The 18,669-nt window shown below is 45.3% G+C and overlaps 1 long non-coding RNA gene across 3 annotated transcripts in view; it reads right to left on the reverse strand.

Annotated features, from left to right (window-relative positions):
* Positions 1 to 18,669, reverse strand: part of LOC134486579 (uncharacterized) — a 52,932-nt gene that overhangs the window by 22,241 nt on the left and 12,022 nt on the right. Inside the window, exon 2 of one of the 3 annotated variants that reach the window (XR_010065800.1) lies at positions 3,857 to 3,952. The exons of 1 other annotated variant lie outside the window; for it this stretch is intronic. This is a non-coding gene — a long non-coding RNA (uncharacterized LOC134486579). Of the gene's footprint in view, positions 1 to 3,856; positions 10,887 to 18,669 lie in introns of those variants that run through there. One more of the 3 variants, XR_010065801.1, reaches the window with a different exon arrangement.

Consider the following 18,669-nt stretch of genomic DNA (forward strand, 5'->3'; position numbering starts at 1 on the left):
GAGGTGCTGTGGCTGTTTTATATAAATATGCAGAACATTCGAATGCATAGGATGGTGGGTACCCTGTGGGGCTAGTAAATGTCAATGTCTTGGGAGCTCTCATCACTCTGGCACTGGTCCTCAGTCTAGGGTTCCTTCTTGTGCTCTCTCTCTCTCTCTCTCTCTCTCTCTCTCTCTTTCTCTCCCTCTCTCTTTCTCTCTCTACCTCTCTCTTTTTCCATCCTTCCATCCCTCCCTCCCTTTCTGTCTCTCTACCTCTCTCCCTCCCTCCTTCCCTCCATCCATCTATCCAAGTGTGTGTGTGTGTGTGTGTGTGTGTGTGTGTGTCTACATTAATTGAATCTTGAAGACTGAGAAGAATTTCCACAAGTGAAGAAGGATAAGAAAAGGATCCCACTAAAGACAGAGAGAAAACTGGAGTAATGGGAGGTTTTCTGCTCAGAAACAGTTCAATGTGCTTAGAAGGTAACCTGGTCGGGAAGGGTTAAAAGGGACAGGGAGATAGAAGGGACCAATTACAGTGGCCTTCACAGTCTCTTCACAGTGGGGTTGCCATCACTGTGTCAGGCTTCAACCCTGATGGCAATGGACAGAAATGGCCACATGTGTCAGGACACGTGTGTCACGACAGTCTGTCGTTAATTGCTATTCTAGGAGAGACAGCAGAGCCAAGCAGGCTTGACTCAGGACTGATATGACATCAGAATATGCAAATGGCTCCCTCCTCTGGAGTAGGGTAGATGTGCAATTTAGGAGAGGCAACTGCCTTTCCCATTACTTCTAAAGAGGTTATCTGTACTGTGAAGCCAAGACCATAAAAGACTAGAGATCTGGGAGGACAGTTGGGAGAAGGGCTAAGGACCTGGACTGAGACTCTTGGTCCCTTTGCTCCTAGCATTCTAGGTGCATTCCTGGGCTTCTAAGTTACCTGGGTCAATAAGTTCCCTTGTTAGTCTGAGATGGTGAAGCTAACAAGAGTCCTAGCTTTGTGTGCAGCTGTGTAGACCTTGTTCAGCTGTAAGGGCTTACTAGTGAAGAGCTAGGGAATGGTTAAAAGTCTGTGCTCTTAATAAATGGCTAGTGCACAGAGACTTGTGTAGTAGGCACAAAGACTGTGGAGGGATTGAATGACCATCCAGGGTCAGGGGAATCCACAGAGCCTTCCAATCTGTCAGAAGTTAATCTATACCTACAGCTGATGTCCAACCACCCTTCCTGCTACTCAAGGCAAGAGCCACATGAAACAATGACATGAATTTGAACTACAAATCATCGCCGATGTTGTTGGGACAATCTGGACAGTAGATGTACGACCCAACAGAGTGACACTACTTCAAGAGGAACAGGTGACTCGTAAGGTCAAAAACACAGGGCCTGAAACAGCATCACTGTAGCAAATGTGAAGGGTCTGGTTACCTCCCTGCCTGAAACCCAAGACATGGCATGGGAAGGAAGAAAGGTGATGAAATGTCTGCAGTTGGTGGTGACACCTGAGATGAGTGTACGCCCACCCCATGTACGAGGAACAAGCCTTTTGCTGCAAATAACTTTGAACCTTCTGGCTGCCCTTAACATCTGTCTCTCAGGGGTCGGGGATGCCCAGGGTATCCAGCTACTTATCACATTGAAAGTGATTCTAGGAGAACCTTGATTTTGCCCACATTAGAAAATCCCATGCTATAGGAAAAATCTCTGGCCAGACTCTATCATCAATCACAAGATAAGCTTCTTGCAAAGAGATGTTGGTTTCTGAGAGAGAATCTGCAATGTGCTACTGATAATAGGCCCCATGGAAAATGGATTTTTTTTCCATTAAAAATGGGGGCAGAACTCCGAAAGACCCAACAAGCAGCTGAAAGAGTCAGATGCAGACATGTGCACCCAACCAAGGAACAGAAGCTGCTGACCCCTGTGGTTGAATTAGGGAAAAGCTGGAGGAAGCTGAGGAGGAGGGCAACCCTGTAGGAGGACCAGCAGTCTCAATTAATCTGGAACACCGAGACCTCTCAGACACTGGGTCACCAACCAGGCAGCATACACCAGCTGAGATGAGGCTTTCAAGACATATACAGCAGAGGACTCTAGGTCTCGGTTCAGTCAGAGAGGATGCGCCTAGCCCTCTGGAGACTGGAGGCCCCAGGAAGTTGAGAAGTCTGGTGGGGTGGGTTGGATGGGAACATCCTTGTAGAGACAAGGGGGTGGAGAGGAGGTATGGGATGTGGAGCAGTCAGAGGGTGGACTGGGAGGGGAATCTGGAGTGTAAAAATTAATTAAATAATTTTAAAAATGGGGGCAGAAGAAGGGAGGCTCATGATGACAGAAGAGACCTTGTCTAAGGTGGATCCTGAGTCAGAAACAAATAACTGAGTTGGATCATGAATAAACGTCTCAGCTCTCTGGGACAAATGACAAAGTACACAGGCTGTTTGTAAGCATAAGAGTGGACAGGCCCAGCAGCCAATAGATCACAGGCCTCACACTATACACACAGGGAGATGGGAACATGACAGATGACCGGTTAGTAGTGTGGTGGCTAACTGTGGTTATCAATTTGACTGAATTTAGAATCAACTACAAGCCAAGCTGTTCGGCACTCCTGTGAGAAATTTTCTTTATCAGATTATGTGAGGCAGGAAGACCCATGATAAAGCTGGGCCACACCTTCTGGTGGCAGCTGACGTAGAAGGACATGGACAAAAGAAACTTTGGTTTCATGCCATCACTTGCTGACTGTGGTGACAACAGGCCATTGCAGAAGAAAACTCCACTTTAACCTTCCCTTCAGCTTGCAAGAGTGCTGAAGACAGACCTACCTGCCGACACTAGACTGCACAATTCTTTCATGTGTTTGATTGACACACGTGTCAGGGGTTTACATGCGCACAGTAACGAACAGGAGATCTTCCACTTACTTACTTCATAAAGGTTCAGAGACTATGTACCCAAAAAAAAAAAAAAGCCTATGCAAAAAAACGTGTAAGTTGTGACTCTTGAATTTACCACACAGCATGGGAAGAAAGAAATAAGCATTCCTGGCCTATAGCCATGAAGTCACTGTCTTAGGGGAACACATTTATAGTTCCAGCCTCAAGTCTGTCCCACACCCAGACGAGCCGTTCTAGGGACATTCTAACTGTCCTGAGCATGTGGGACTCACAGCTGTTCTTGTAAAACTAAATGCCAACTGCCTCCCTGCCTATTGGCCAGCCGCCTCCTCTGAGGCATTTATGTTTATTTATTTATTTGTTTACTTATTTCTTAGATTTATCACAGTTGCACGCTGTGCCATGTGGCCCTTGGGTCAAGCTAAATCACTTCTGAAACTTTAAAACTACCGTTAAGCACCATGTGCCGCCCTACCCTTCTCCTGATAGACTTTCTAAAGACATTTCAAGGACAGAAATTAGATCCATCTTACGAATAAACACGCTGGGAACAATGGAGTTTAAATGTACTGTAGAAGGAAAAATAAGTTCCTGGGAAAACTGAAGCATTCTGCCCTGCCTGGCTGTTAAAATTAGAAGTTGTCACCGATTTTTCGGCATCTTAAGTGGCCATGAGTGATTCTGCACCCATGCTGCTTATGCAAACAGAAACTTCTCTGATTGATGCCAAGAGTAGCATTTGTCTATAAGCAAAAATGTAAATATTTATAATGTGTTTCAGTCTCAAGTCAACTTAGATCAGCAGTAGGAAGATCCCCCTTCCTGCCCCTATCCCACCAGAGCCCAGGACCTGTGACATTACAGTATCGGGCATGCAGTCCCTCCTGTGGAGCAAGCTTCCCACACCAGGTGAAGCAATTGGTTAACCCCATAACTGCTGTGACACTACCGCAGCACTGAGCACTTCTTACCTGGCAGACTGCAGGTCGTAGCCCTCACAGCCGGGTCATTGATGTCTTTTCTCCCTGTGCCCCACATAGCATCCACCAGGACTGTGAGTGTAAAGGCTGGAGGGTGGAGAAAAAGATATCTAAAATGTTATCTTTAGGCACAACACAGCCATTGTAAACAGGATCCCCTGCAAGCAGCTACCATTGTCTGAACCGGGCCCATAAACAGCCAATTGTGGATGACGAGGTTCCCGGGCTCTGGTCCTCCATGATGAACTGTTGGTTATTGATGTATTCTGAGGGACAGACAGCCAATGTCTTCCGTCGTGTACCCAATGGTGAGCCTACCAGTCTCTCTAATGGATGTTTTCAAACCTGTGCTCTGGTTAAAGTCCGTGGGTCACAAAATAAAACGAAAAGACGTGGTAAGAGACGAGGTAAAGGGACTTACGGTAAAGCAGACAGGATGACCGGGGTGAGAGAAAGGTAAGAGACAGCGAGTGATCGAAGTGTATTACACATACACGACTGTCAAGGAGCAACTTTAATTTAAAATACTTGAAAATGATTTTTCCAAGACTGATGTGGTTAAAATGTTCTCTCTCTCCTTGGCACAGCCAAGGGAGGTACTCCACGGGACTTACCACTAGGTATGAGAAGGAAGGCAGCAATCCCTAGAGACAATGCACGGAATGGAACAGAAGGGAAACTTTGGGGACGCTGCTGTGCCACGGGGAGTGGGGATCCGCCCTTCTCTCAAGGCCTGAGGGTGCATGTGGAGACAGCTAAGCGGCCACAGACCCCTCATGTTATTGACTAACGCCATCTAAATTATGCTAAATCATCTTTTCATAAGCTCATCAAACTCTTCACAAAGGCGATATACAAAAAGGGTATTTGGGCCCACGGAACGTATAGGAAAACAGTCCTCAGTTCCCCAATTTTAAAGAGCATCCTTGAAAACGTTAAATCACCCAATAAATCGTTAATAACGATACACTGTCTACTTGAAAGTCACCAGTAGACTAGGTGTGAGGCTTTCCTGTAACAATGGAATGGTATTTACACGGAGTGATGCCTGTGTCCATTAGCTTGATTTAGTCATTCTACAATGAATACATGTGTCAAAACATTGTGTTGTCCATCCTAAAAATTTTAATTTTGTTACTTTTAAAAGTAATGATTTATTAGCCATGTAATAAATCCTGTAAGAAATAGCTAAGGGATCCTGAGGGCAGGGCTCAGTGTCAGTAAATAGCTGCTTCCTTGTCACATAATGCCTCCCTCCTCTTCTCCCCTTCTCCCCTGGCCTCTCTTCTCCTCTCCTCTTTCTCTCCTGCACTTTCTAGAAACATATATACATATCATACACTTACATATGTATGGACACATACATACATATATAGACATAGACATATATTCTACAATGAAACAATTTGCCTTGCCCAGTATCTTTTTCAAGTGAAGGGACATATGCCTACTCAAGTGGTTTGCTATGGGAAGACGTTTTGACATTTGGAACTTTCTACTGTACAGTTTCTAATGCATCTTGTTGCAACAAGATGACAAAACCCAAGGTCATATCTTTTAAAGATCTATGATGCCCTCCTCCAAATATTTAGAAATGCATGGCTTCGAGATCTTCTTGTCTCACAGCCCTCATCTCCTAAAACTGACAGTGCCTGTGACTGGAACAGCAACATCACTTCTTAGAGCCCCAGTTTTCTGGTCTGTACTGATCTCCCAGTCAGGTTTTATTTTTTCAATTAACTGATGCTCCCAGGGATTTGGAGTATATACAGATCTAAGTAGAATGGATAATCATCGTCACATCACTGTCTCTGTCCAGCATTACCGTTGGCCTAATTTTTAAGTTTTAAGACTGTTTTATTATTTCATATGTATGTGTGTTTTGTCTGCATGCATGAGTACCACATTCATGCAGTGCCACCAGAGACCAGAAGAAGGCATCAGATCCCAGAGGGTTGTGAGGAACAATGTGAGATCTGGAGATTGAACCTGAGTCTTCTGGAAGAACAGCCAGTGCCCTTCACTGCTGAACCATCATTCCAGCCTTTTAAAACAAAGGCCATTAGAATTATAATTATGTCATTTGTTTGAGAATGTTAGCAACTACTCAGGTAGTTTGTACCGTAAAAGTCCAGAATATTCCTCAAGACCTAGCAACCAGTTGCATTATAATTTCTATGTAGCTGAGCAGTTGGTGGTCCCAACAACTGACTTGAAATGAACTTGTAGAGGCTGGGATGGCGGTCAATAGTAGAACACTACCCTAGCATGCATGAGATCCTGGGCTCGGTACCCATAACTAGAGTAAGAAAGAATGTTTAGCGTGTGAGTCATTTCTAAGTAAAGGACTGTGTGTGTAGTAAGCAGAATTCCAACACCATCAAAGGAAAGAGAAAATGACACAAACCACCAGTTCAGAAACCACCTACTCCACGGATGAGCACAAATGACTGCATTCTCAGGTATTTTTCCTTCTGTGCTCCCAATAACCAGATTATCAAACTCCCAATGGGAACAGGAGGAAGATCATCCAAGTAGTCACCATAAAAGATCTGACGTCAACCCCAAGACGTAACCTTTTATCTAATGAATGAACCTTTTCAAGGCCTCTGCCCAAAGACAAATACAATTACAGGATTCTGAGAAACCCTTGCCTAAAGGAACTTTCTTGCCCTAATTCCTATTCACTGCATATCCCCCATCACTTCCCATCCTTGTATAACCTCAGTCCACTCCTACAAATGCTTCATCTCATCCCTCGGAAGCTGACCCCATTCCTTGAATACTCTAAAGCATTTCAAGACCATTTCCTATGTTCTGGCATGTGACCCAGCCTCCTGCCCACTCCGCTTCTCCTATCTGTGCAAACCCATCCAAGTTCACACGCACATGCATGCACACACACACACCCATACACACATACACACATCCATACACACACACACTCATGCACACACAAACACACACAAACACACACACACACACACACACACACACACACACACACCTGTGAGTCTGCCCATTTCTTCTAGAGGCTGTTACTCTGTATTTGGTCATGCTGAAACACTGATCACGGGTGGCAAGTCCCTTTGGTTTGAATATCTACAGACCCTAAGATGACCAGACTAGGGCTCTTTTCCCCAGCTCCTTGAGTGGCATGGTGAATGGCATACAGCAGACACACAAAAACAATGGTATAAAGTGAAATTTTTTCTGGTTTCTTTGAAGACTCCATTCTGCCATGTGATGTTCAACTGAAAACAGACACTCAGTGTTTCTAGAGAAGTAGCAATAAAAAAGGACATGTGATGTTTTGCTAGAGAGGGTGCTTGAGAGAACAAGTGATATTTGAAAAGGATATAAATCTAACCCAGCAGACAGTGGGCAGTGCTGTGTGGTATTGGTACGCCTTGCCATTCTTTTCTGGTCATTGCTTGTCATGACTTCATAGAGAGAAATGCACCAAAGAACTTCTGGTGGTGTTCCTAGGGCTTCTTTCTGCTTCTGCAGGCTTGGACCAATTAGATTTGGTTTCCTCTGGACTGAGCTGTTGCTGCCGATTTGTGTGAACTGAACGTCTGATATCCTCACAACACAGATTGGATTTGCTCCAACGAACCATTTCTAAACAGGTCCACATCCTCCTTTGCCCTACTAACCTTTTCTTTCCACTCCCTCTGGTGGGTGGTGGGCTAGAGCAAAGGTTAAAGCATTCAAGAACCTTACTTAAAAAAACATAGTTAAAAAAGTAGGTTTTAAAAAATATAAGTATACAATGGTAAATGCCCGACATGCCCCAGACTTACTTCTAAGTGACATATCACAAACTTCTAACAATCCTAGGAAGTAACTATCTTCATTTTTCCAGTTTATAAGTCAGGAGACTTTTGAACACATAAAGGTTGAGTAACCCATAGAGAGTCGCCCATACATGCCAAAAATCTGGGGTCTGAATGCCAGAGAACAGTCTCGAGACCCATGTTGTCTGCCCTGGGCCCAAGAAACAAGCTGAAACCAGTTAAGATCAGACAAGGAGTCTACTCCTGGTGATGTTGACAAAGAGATACCTGTGTGCCATCGCTTGCCTTTGGAGAGAATATGACAAAACTATACAAGGCCTTTGGGAGCCAAAGACCTTTAGTTTACAATCACAGAGAACTGCATTTTGCCAAGAACCCTGGAGCCCTGCTACATCAGATGATACTAGGCATATTCATGTGATCAGATAAAGGAGACCCCACAAGCCAAGCCATTACCATAGGTCTAGTGGTGGGACCGTGAGCAGAGGATACAGCTAAGCTGGGCCTAGACACAGAATGCATAGCAACCACAGCAATCAGTATGCACTGCTTTCCCTAGATACACAGCATTGGGAAATGAAGGCCATTGGGGTTATTGACTCCCTAAATGCATACGTAGGTTTCAACATGGCTTAATCACCCACTGATAATATCAAAGATGTATTTTGCCCAATCGTTTCCTAATTCCTCCTTAGGAATGCTCCACTTCTCCATCCTCAAGGGGTGGCTTGGCCAAAGGATGTCTTTAACCCTCAAAATGCAAAGAGGTTTAGTACATGCTCCTACAGAGCAAGTCTTTCAAGAGACATGGAGTGAGCTCTGTTGTCTTCTTTTGTTGGTGTCTTTTTTTCTCCATCTCAAGGTCAACAATTTGCCCAATTGAGACTGCTTCCTCTGCCTGATGTGATGTGGTCCCTAGTTTCACACGAACTACAGTGAAACAGAGTAAACAAAAAGGAAACCAGCTGCCTGACTTAAACAAGAGAATATGGATGAAGAACAAATAAATGGTCACATGTTCCAAGCTCCCATCATCTGCAGAGTTCTCTGAAAGCCCGGATAGAAAGAAAAAATCTCACTAATATTTCTCCACTTACTCTAAACTCGGCCATGACTTCGAGCACATGGTCCTTTATGTTTACTGTCATTCTGACCATCGTGGGTGGGCGTCAGTTAGGTTTAGAAGAATGAAAGCACTGAGAGGACATCAAAGAACCAGGTTAGAAAGTCAAAAGCTCTGTTGCCCCACAGTTATGACATAACTTACCACATGAGTTCATAAAAGCAACAGCCCATAATGTCACCGTGTGCCCGAGGGTGGACTGAGAACACAGAGCACAGCCACCCACCAGAGCCATGGGGCACACCACTTTCACTGGCATCATACAAAGGGGGAAGTTAAGGTCTGAACACTTGACAAGACCATCTTCCTTCACAATGGAGATCTTAAAGGCAGCCCCAGCATACGCATGGGCACAGCTTATCTTTGGATCAGCTTCAGGGAAGGGATAGAAAAAGTCTCATTTTGTGGCTAATTGGATTTGTGCCTCTTTCTACTACATAATGAAATTCAAAGCCATTTTATTAGTCCTCTTGGGACTTTTTAAAAAAATCCTTCCTCTACTGTATTACATTAGCCTCACCAAGATGGCCCCATATAAAATAAGGTCAGACTCCTCTGGGGTATTTCTTTGTTGTTCCTGCTTTTACCAGGGCACATAAAGGTCACACTTTGGTTTTTCAGCTTGTCCTCCAAATATTCCAGGAAGAGACCACAAAATCTACTAGAGCACTGGAGTCAACCCGGCCCTGGATTTGCCACAGGCTCTCAGTGGCTCCTACTGTGTGTTTCCATACGAAGCACTAGGCCAGTACCTCACGTGCCTCAGATAGCAGAGGGCTTTGCAGGGTTGTTTTGGCCAAACAGCTTCATGCTAGCCCAGTACCACACACACCCATTCACACCTCTTTCGAGACCTGGCTGTGTCTCACAAGCTCTTTTGAGTATAACATGATAGCATGGATTTAAAGTTTATGTTTCCTCAAATTGCGTCTGTTGAGATTTTAACTCCTGGATGTCAGGCAGAACCTTTGTGCGTCAGACAAGCCACGAAGATGAAGAGCTCACAAACAAGAGCCCAGTGGAGCTCTCTTGTCTTCTGTCTGACATGTGAGAAGGCAAGAAGTCAACTTTCTGCAATCAAGGTGGAGTCGTCACCAGAGCCCATCCACACAGGCACCTTAACTTGCTTCTGGTCTCCACAATGGTGGGAAGTCATTTTTTTGTTGCTGCTGTAGTTGAAGCTTGAATGTCTCCCAAAGGCCCATATGTTAAAGGCTTGGTCTCCGGGTCACCTCCACTGGGAGCTGGAAGACCTTCAGATGTGTTGCCTACTGTGAGGTTTCCGATCACTGGAGACAAGAGTTCAATGGGAATAAGGAGACTCCAGCCCTCTCCTTCTCTTTCCCACACAACATTAGGTGAATGAGCCTATCCTAACACACACTTTTAGTACAATCTATTGTCCCATAACATGTCCAAAACAATAGGGTCAACAGGTTATGGGCTAAACCTGTGAGGCAAGATTAACCTTTTCTCTTTCTAGGTTGACTTATCTTGGGTATCTATTACAGTAGCAGAGAGATAACTGGAAGGGCTGTTTATAAGTCACCTCGTCTCTAGCACTTTGTCATAGCAAACTGAGCAAGCTGCATAGTAAAACCACCTTTGCTAAGCATAAGTCAGGCAATAGTGAGTAAAGATTTCCTCTCCTCCATGAGCTGCTCTATAGGACCTTGGTCTAGAGAAGACATCAGAGAAGCCTATTTTATGACAGCAAATTGCTCTTTCCAAAATAATATTCCTACCGGTGACAACTGTTTGGAGAGTCTTTGTGGATATTTTGAAGCATGATGATTACTCTAAATCTGCATAGCGATACTGAGCACTGAAGGCTGAGCCCGCTTCCGTGTCCTGCAGCTGTGGGCTCTGGAGCCAGGCTTCCAGGGTTGGTCCCTGCCACCACCAGCTGTGACTTTGCCTTGGTTATTTAGCTTCTCCCCACAGTTTCATTCTCTAAAACTGGATACGGAAGCCTGACTCAAGGATGCTACACAGGTTGCATGTGAGCATAGCTCTTCAGTCAGTATGCTACCATGCTGTAAATCCTACAGAAGGGTTTGCAATTTGCATTTCTCCCTAGCACCTCCCCTTCCCTCCCAATGCCCTAATGAGAACACCGCCTGCCTCAGCCTTTCACCCTAATCAGCTCAAGCTAATGCTTCTCAATCTTTCTTCATGAACTATTACACAACTGTCCATTATGATCACACAGCATATGAATACATATATGAATACATATAAAAACTTAACGAAGAGCTCCAGAAAACACGGTCTGCTAATGGCGTGCAGCATGCCTTGGTGTGTGCTCTTCACTCCCACTCTGACGTGCTTCTCTCTTTTGTAAGCTAGTTACAATTCACTACATTTATTCTAGGGCTCACCAACAGGTTGCTGAAGTTGGTCTGGGGAAACCCCAAAGTGAGCCAACCATCATTCGTTGCATTCTAACGACATCTGTACAAATAGTTACTGTCCTACAGTTGGCTAATTAGAAACTTTGGGCACAGAGAGGAAAGTGTCACAAGGTCATAGGGCTTACCAGGAGGCAGCATAGGTACTTCTGGGGATTGATCAGAAACAAGCAAGTGGCCTGTAGCTGCCCCACCTGTCTGGGTGAAAGTGAGGCTGAGTGTGAAGCATCAGGCATCATGCTACCACAAGCATGGGGCGAGGGTAGGGGCAAAGGTACGGGAAGAACAGCCACTGTGGATGGCAGAAGTAAAAGTCTGATCCTCCACAATACAGGTCACCACACCGTCAGCTCCCTGTATGCCAAACTAGAAAACTTTGCTGACATTTGGTTACTTAAGATTGGATTTGGCTGTCGCTTGCTGATAAAAGCATTCAAGCAATTGTGTATGCTGAAAGTGAAGCCCTAAGAGTCACGGGCGGGAGTCTCAGACTGGTTGGCTCCAAAATGTGCATCCAGCTCTCTCTACTTACAAACACCGCGCCGACAGCTCAAAGGCAAAACTATGAAGAATATAAAGAAAGTGGGAGGGAGAGATGAGAGGTGCTGTTTCTTCCAAAGAGTCATTACAATGACACACACACACACACACACACACACACACACACTCTCTCTCTCAGTCTGTCACCGCACCTGTGACTAACTGTCCATGCTCTTTTCCCACTTACTGGACAGTCACTCGCGTCCACACCTTAGGTTCTCCTGAAGCCCTAGGAGCAGAGGCCACGGTCACACAGTGTTAGAGCTCCGAGACCCACACATCAATGGCACACAGAACATATGGTGGTAACATTGTCCCCAAGTCACACTGCCCCCCTTTAGAACTGGTGGAGGGAACATGCAGGATGCTACAACTTTTCGATGACACGGTTGGGACAAATCGCACCCAGCTTGGCTCTGCTCCAGGTGTAGGCTGTGTGCTGTTGATCCCTGCCAGTCCCATGTCTCTGCCACAGAGAGAAGGGAGTGGGAGTGAAAGGGGTGAGATTATTCCAAAAACACATTAGTTGTTGGCACCGCCGTTGACGTGGAGACCAGACCAGCTGAATCTGACCTGAGTTTTCAGGTCTGAGCTAATTCTTATCCTTAGAGCCAAAATCTCATCTACATTGGGCTGTGGTCTGGCTCTGAGTTCATTCTAAATCCCAGGACCAATGGCTTTGCCAATATTTTATGTGTTCCCTGGGTAACTCACGAAAGGCCCTTCTAGAGAAGACAACCTTGACCATGGCGTTCACAGCTTAGAATCCTTCGGGGCCTTCCCCACCCACCAAATCCAGCATTGACACTTGGCAAGCACTCAAGGTGCTGGTGACAGACCTTACATTTTCCATCTCACTTCATATGTTTCCTCCTCCCTCAGCCAGCTGGTCTTGGCTCTATGGCCCAGTGTTGTCCCACATCGTCCAGTTTCTGAGCCATGTGCGTGCCAGGGCTGTGTAGCCACAGTGTCTTTTGTAGTCAAATCCATTCTGAAAGGCCAAGCTCCTAGAAGGCTCTCCTAGGGGAACTGTCTCTCTCTTCTGATTTTCCCTTTGTTCATAGTCTCTTAAAGCATATACCACAAGTGTTTGAGAGCTAACACCTATCAATCGATTCAACTGATTAAATGATGTTGATGGTTTGAATATGCAATGTCTCCACACTCTCCCAGACTGAATGCTTGGCTCCTGGGTAATGTTGGTGTAAATTCTAAAAAGAAAGAGATAGGACCTTGCTGGAGAAAGGTTACTGGTGGGAGCGAGGAGGGCAGACTCTAAGGGTGTTTTGTTCCCAGCCCTCTCTCTTCTCTACTTCCTGCCTGGCACTGAGTAAGCAGCCTACTCTTCCACATGCTCCTACCATCATGGCTCAGAGTCAGTGGACATGACTGTGGACTGAAATCTCTGAAGCCATGAGGGAGAAGTTCTTTCTCCCTTACGTTGTTCCTGTCAGGAATTTAGTCACGGCAAAGACAGAGCAACTAACAGTCGTTATCGCTGATACGCTGATCTGTACCAAGTCTCCTAACACCAGGTATGGGCCGCCAACCACGAGCTTCTGCAGGAGATGCTGCCTCTCCACAGGCCCAACAAAGACTCCAAATGATCATCAACTGAGCCCTCCAAGGCTGTGCACCAAAACCTTGCCTCCTTAACGCCAACTTGAAACTGACAGTGCTTTACATACACTAAACCCCTAATGTAGAGTGGGATTTGTATTCTGTGTTAGTCATTGCCCCGTATAGCATTTCCACATAAGCCCAATTAGGGTAGGCATTCTATCAGTCCAGGGATTAGCACAAAGCCTAACCCTGAGGCAGGTCACAGGTGTGACAAAGAATCACTTGATCAGAAATTTTAAGGTCATATTGTGATTTCCATTAAATAGCATGGGAACGTCTTTTCCTGGGTAAGGGAAAATTTACTCAATATAAGTTTCTAAATTTGCTTGCACATAGGTTGGTGTCACTTCGGTGCGTTCCAGTGACGTGCTTCCTTTAAGATTTTAAGAATGCCATCTGTCCATAACTCTAGTTCATGGGCATCTGACGCCCTCTTTGGGCCTCCAGGGGCATTGCACACACATGGTGCACATACACAGGAAGGCAAAACATTCGTGTGCACAAATTAAAAACAAATCCAAAGCAATGCTTTTTTTTTTTCCAGAATGTGTTCTTTCAAGGTAGGATAGGAGCGGACCCAACGTTTCACAACTTGCACTCAAGCTTCGTGTGCAAGCCGAGATGAACCCCGCTAACTGAATTATCCACGCCCACACATCTTTGCCATCCCCTCTGTCTTTGGAGTTTCAGGCTAGGCTGCTCCAATTTGTTTATGTTGGCATAAATTACAGGGCACGCATTTTAAATATCCAGGACACATTTCACTCAGAATGACAGAATACAGGAAAAACGGCTTCCCATAGCCTTCTCGGGTGTCCCCCAATGAACTGCAAGTGGGAGCTCACTTCATAGCCAGGCACTCTGATACTCTGACAGGAAGGAATGGTTAAAAGTAATGCACCATCACCGCCACACTGCCCACAGTGGCCGGAAAGGATCACTTTCATCCACACATGAGCTCTAGTCACTAGCCTCGGGCAAGAGTGTGCCCCTACACCAACCATGAAAATCGGTCATATATCTCTCCCGGTCCTTAGCAGCAGTCTGACTAGATTGTATCAATTTGCTTCACTTGAGTGATCCTTGACTTCATCTGAAGTCCCAGACAACCCTCCCTGTTCAGCATTTCTACACAGAGATCTGAATCTTTAATACCCGGGATCCATCCTGGCTAGGCCTTGCTGTACTGAACAGAAGTCAGACCCAGGGCTCTGGGACACACAAGGCAAATTGTTGACATTGTGTTGCTTGTCTAAAAAGAAAAGCCAAAAATTAGAACCAAAGGCTGGTTGGGGTGGCAGAGGATGACACCCTAGTTACAGAGCTGTGTTTCATACAACATGTAGCAATAGAAACAGATGTCATACAGCACACACACACACACACACACACACACACACACACACAATGGGAAGTGTGTCTTTCTGTGACCCTTTACCTGAAACACCTTCTGCACCTTACGGCAGTCTGGGCCTGCGCTATCATCTGCATTCATCAGATAAGAAGACTACATTGTTGTGTGCCTAAGGTCACTCGGCCATGTGAAGGCAAAGTTGACGAGGTGATGTGAAGCAGGGCCTATTTTTTGTGAGGAGAATGTGTGGCTCTGACGGAGTACTCAGCCCTAGTCACATGCAAATCAAAATTACTCTCCCCTGATAATCTCCCCTTGGCCACCCCAGGCCAATTGCATCGGAATGACTGGGGAAGGGACACCGACACAGGCCAATCTGGGTTCTCCAGAGAAAGAGAATCAACAGGATATGAATAAACAGATACTTGTTTGAAAGCCTTGGCTCACGTGACTGTGGAAGTTGGCTCAGAATCTTCAGGGTGGGGCCTCACTGGCTGAGAGAGTGATGCTGTAGCAGCATTCGCTTCTGTCCGTGGAAGACCAGTTTGCTGCTCTGCTCAGGTCTTCAACTAACCGGGTGAGGCTCTCCCACGTCAGAAGGGGCAATGTTCTTTATTCAGAATACACAGTGATATAAAAGTTAATATTTTTTAAAGCTCACAAAAATATCCAGACTAGTATCAAACCGAATATTTGAGCACCGTGATTCAGCGCGTTGACATATATAATTGACCCTTACAAGTAACCTGCTTCTATTCTGCAGCCAGGATGAAACTTTATTAATTTGACATTTTATATACTTGTGCATATTTCCAACCTCAACAGAAACTAAAGCCACCTAACAATTAACAAATTACACGGGAGAGTGCTAGGAAAGGAGCTCCTCTCACCAGGCACTGCGTCTTTCCTGGAAGGCAGTAGAGCAGTCTCTGCCAGTGGTGTGCACATGTGACCAGATGTGCAGCTGGAGTTTTGCTAGGAGTTTGTAGGACCATCTCTGGGGGACTGTTGAGTCTCTAATGGTTTAAGTGGCTACAGTGGTTTGGCTAAAAATGGCTCCCATAGGCTCCCCCATAGGGAGTAGCATTATTTGAAGGGATTAGGACCTGTGGCCTTGTTAAAGTATGTGTGACCTTGTCGGTATTAATATATCACTGGGGGTAGGCTTTGAGGTTTCAGAATGTCAAACCAAGCCTAGTGGTGACTCTCTCTTCCTGCTGCCTTCTAATCCAGATGTAGAACTCTTGGTTCCTCTACACCATGTCTGTCTGTGTGCTGCCATGCTTCCCACCATGACAATAACGGACTAAACCTCTAAACTGTAAGCCAGCCACAATTAAATATTTTCCTTTATAAGAGTTGTCGTGGTCATGATATCTCTTCACAGCAACAGAAACCCTTAGACAAGGACAGAGTGGATGGATTCTTTCTCTCCTGATGTGTCCTTCAGGGTTGTTCTGTTATGAGCCAATCTTTGGGGCAGTGTTTCCAAGTCAAATATTATCAGTACTTAAGATATATCTAGTTAAAGGCTCAGGGTCACAACAGAGCTCCTGCCATCTTTTAGCAGAGCAGAAAGTGAGTACCCTTCTCCATCCCCATATGCAAATACTCTAATGGCCCCTTTAATATTCTCATCATGAATGCTTTGAAAGGCGCAGTTCCTGCATCCCACTTGCTGATGAGCTCCAGGCTGAGCCACTGCATGAAATTGTAAAGCTGCTTGGTTTTCTTCTGAGCTAGAATGTTGGGTTTGGGTTGATGCTAGGAGTCACCTTTGTCTGATTGAGCAAATGTTTCAAATGCTTGAACAGTGCAGAAGAGTGGTACAGTGTCAGCATCAAGATGCCCCTCCTCTCTCAGAGTCTCATAGCACTTACTGGAATTAGAGGCTAGGGAATTCTGTTGTCTCCACTTCACAAGTGCTCCCCTCAAGTCCCAAACTCCAAGCCCGCATAACTAAATAGAACAGCTATGCCACACACAACTTCTGCACTCACGAAGCTGAGTGCCAATATATTTTAGGAATTTTAACACAAATCCAGAAAAAGGTTACTATTTAAAAAAAAAAGACATCAGTGCAAAGACTTCACTTTTATATAGTCCCTCATGTCCCTCAGTGTGGCATTTCTAGAGGAGAAAGATCCGTGAGCAAAGAGTAAAGGATACAGACACGTGTGTACTTGAAAGACTAGAGTCAGGCCTGCCTCGGTGGCAGGGAGAAGGAAGAAGAAGTCAAACTTTGGCCTAACCACCGTTTTTCAGCTAGGGTTTCTCTTTGCCTCAATCCAGGTCCATTCGGTGATATTGGAAGACATTTTGACTGTAGCATCTGAGAATGTGAATATACTGTAATAGAAATGTTTACACATCTAAACGAGGATTGAAATTTTCACTCTTTGGGTGATAGGTGAGGAAGTTAAGCCTTTGGGAGATGATTGGGTTATATGGCTAGAGTTTCCTGACTTGAGATCAGTGACCTCATATAAGAGGCCTGACCAGCTTTCGTAGCATGGGCCTGTAACAACGGGTACACAGACTAAGGAGACTAAGACAGAAGGCACGATGCACGTTGCACATTTCGAGGACAGCCTGGGCAAGTTAATAAGACCTTTCCTCAAAATCTATAAAATAAAAATGGGCTGAGACTAGAATTCAGTGGTAGAGTCCTTGTCTGTCATACACAAGGCCTTGCATTCCACCTCTGGTGCTACAAAAGTAAAGAGGAAAGAGGAAAGGAGACCAGAGAGAAACCTTGCACCTCTTGCACTGAGGTTAGTTTGAAAATGCAGCTATCTGTAGGGTGTTCAGTCCTTTTCCAGAGTGCAGGGTACTTTACCTGGGACTTCAAAGCCTCTAGAAATGTAAGAGATGAAGCGGCTGTTCATGAGCCCGAGGCATGGCATTTTGTTATACAACAGCCCAAAGGCACTAAGAGAGGGTGTCGCTGTCACTCACTGGGTGTCGCTGTCACTCACTGGGTAGCAGCCAAGGAGGGTACTAAACATCCACAGAGTCCAGGAAGGGGCCCTGGGACCGAATCATTTGCCCCAACAACAAAAATGCTTAGTCTGAGAAAGAGGGGAGTGACAAAGGATATCATAAACACCCTAATAAACTTGGTATAAATTATATAGATCAAGAATATTCCACTCTGTACAGGCAGTCAGGGGTCCCTAAAGAGTTCTGTGCAAAGTCTCAGACTTACGGTTTTCTCCAAATGCTCAAAGCCGGCTACAAGCAAACCCAGGGTGACTGCTCAGACCAAACCAGGGACTTTTCCTGAATGTGCCCACCATTCCAGCCCCTGCACTATGTCTGAGAAGTTCCAGTCACCATGCTTTCCAGGTTTTTGAGAAGAACTACAGGGAACTTTCTCTTCCAGACACAGGGGACAGTACAGGCCTCTCCCAGAAAGGGGAGACAAGAACGCCTCGTGGTCCAACCCGAGCAGCTCCGCGTTAGATCATGGATTGGTTCCAGAGCCAGTGTCCTTTCCTCCAGGACTCAGTGTCTCTTAAGTGCAACCATTTCTTCACCCTGTCATCGTGGGACAGTAGATTCTAATTTCTACTGAAACCAAGAGCTGTTTCCCTTGCTGTTACACTCGAGACAGAACACGGTTCCCTTGAAAGCTTCAAAACCTTCCCCGTGTTTCTCAGTGACTGCCTTCAAGTTTTCAAACAATAAAATAATTTTTCTTTTTCTCCATCTGAACCCTGCTTTAACGCGACCCCAGGTCTCCTTCCTTTCCTTTAGAAATCCTCACATGTCTGCATATGCTAAATATTTATGAATGTTATTTATGAATATTATTAGGCTGTTTACTTCTTGACAAAACTTGAAAGCATGCCTGTGTGTGATCTGAAAAATAAAATCCCAACTATGGCTAAACTAAGCCAGAAAAATGAGCAGTTTCTTCACACAAAGAACGCAAAAGATTAAACTTCAAA

Source organism: Rattus norvegicus, chromosome 4, assembly GCF_036323735.1.
Source record: "Rattus norvegicus strain BN/NHsdMcwi chromosome 4, GRCr8, whole genome shotgun sequence".
Lineage (NCBI taxonomy): Eukaryota > Metazoa > Chordata > Mammalia > Rodentia > Muridae > Rattus > Rattus norvegicus.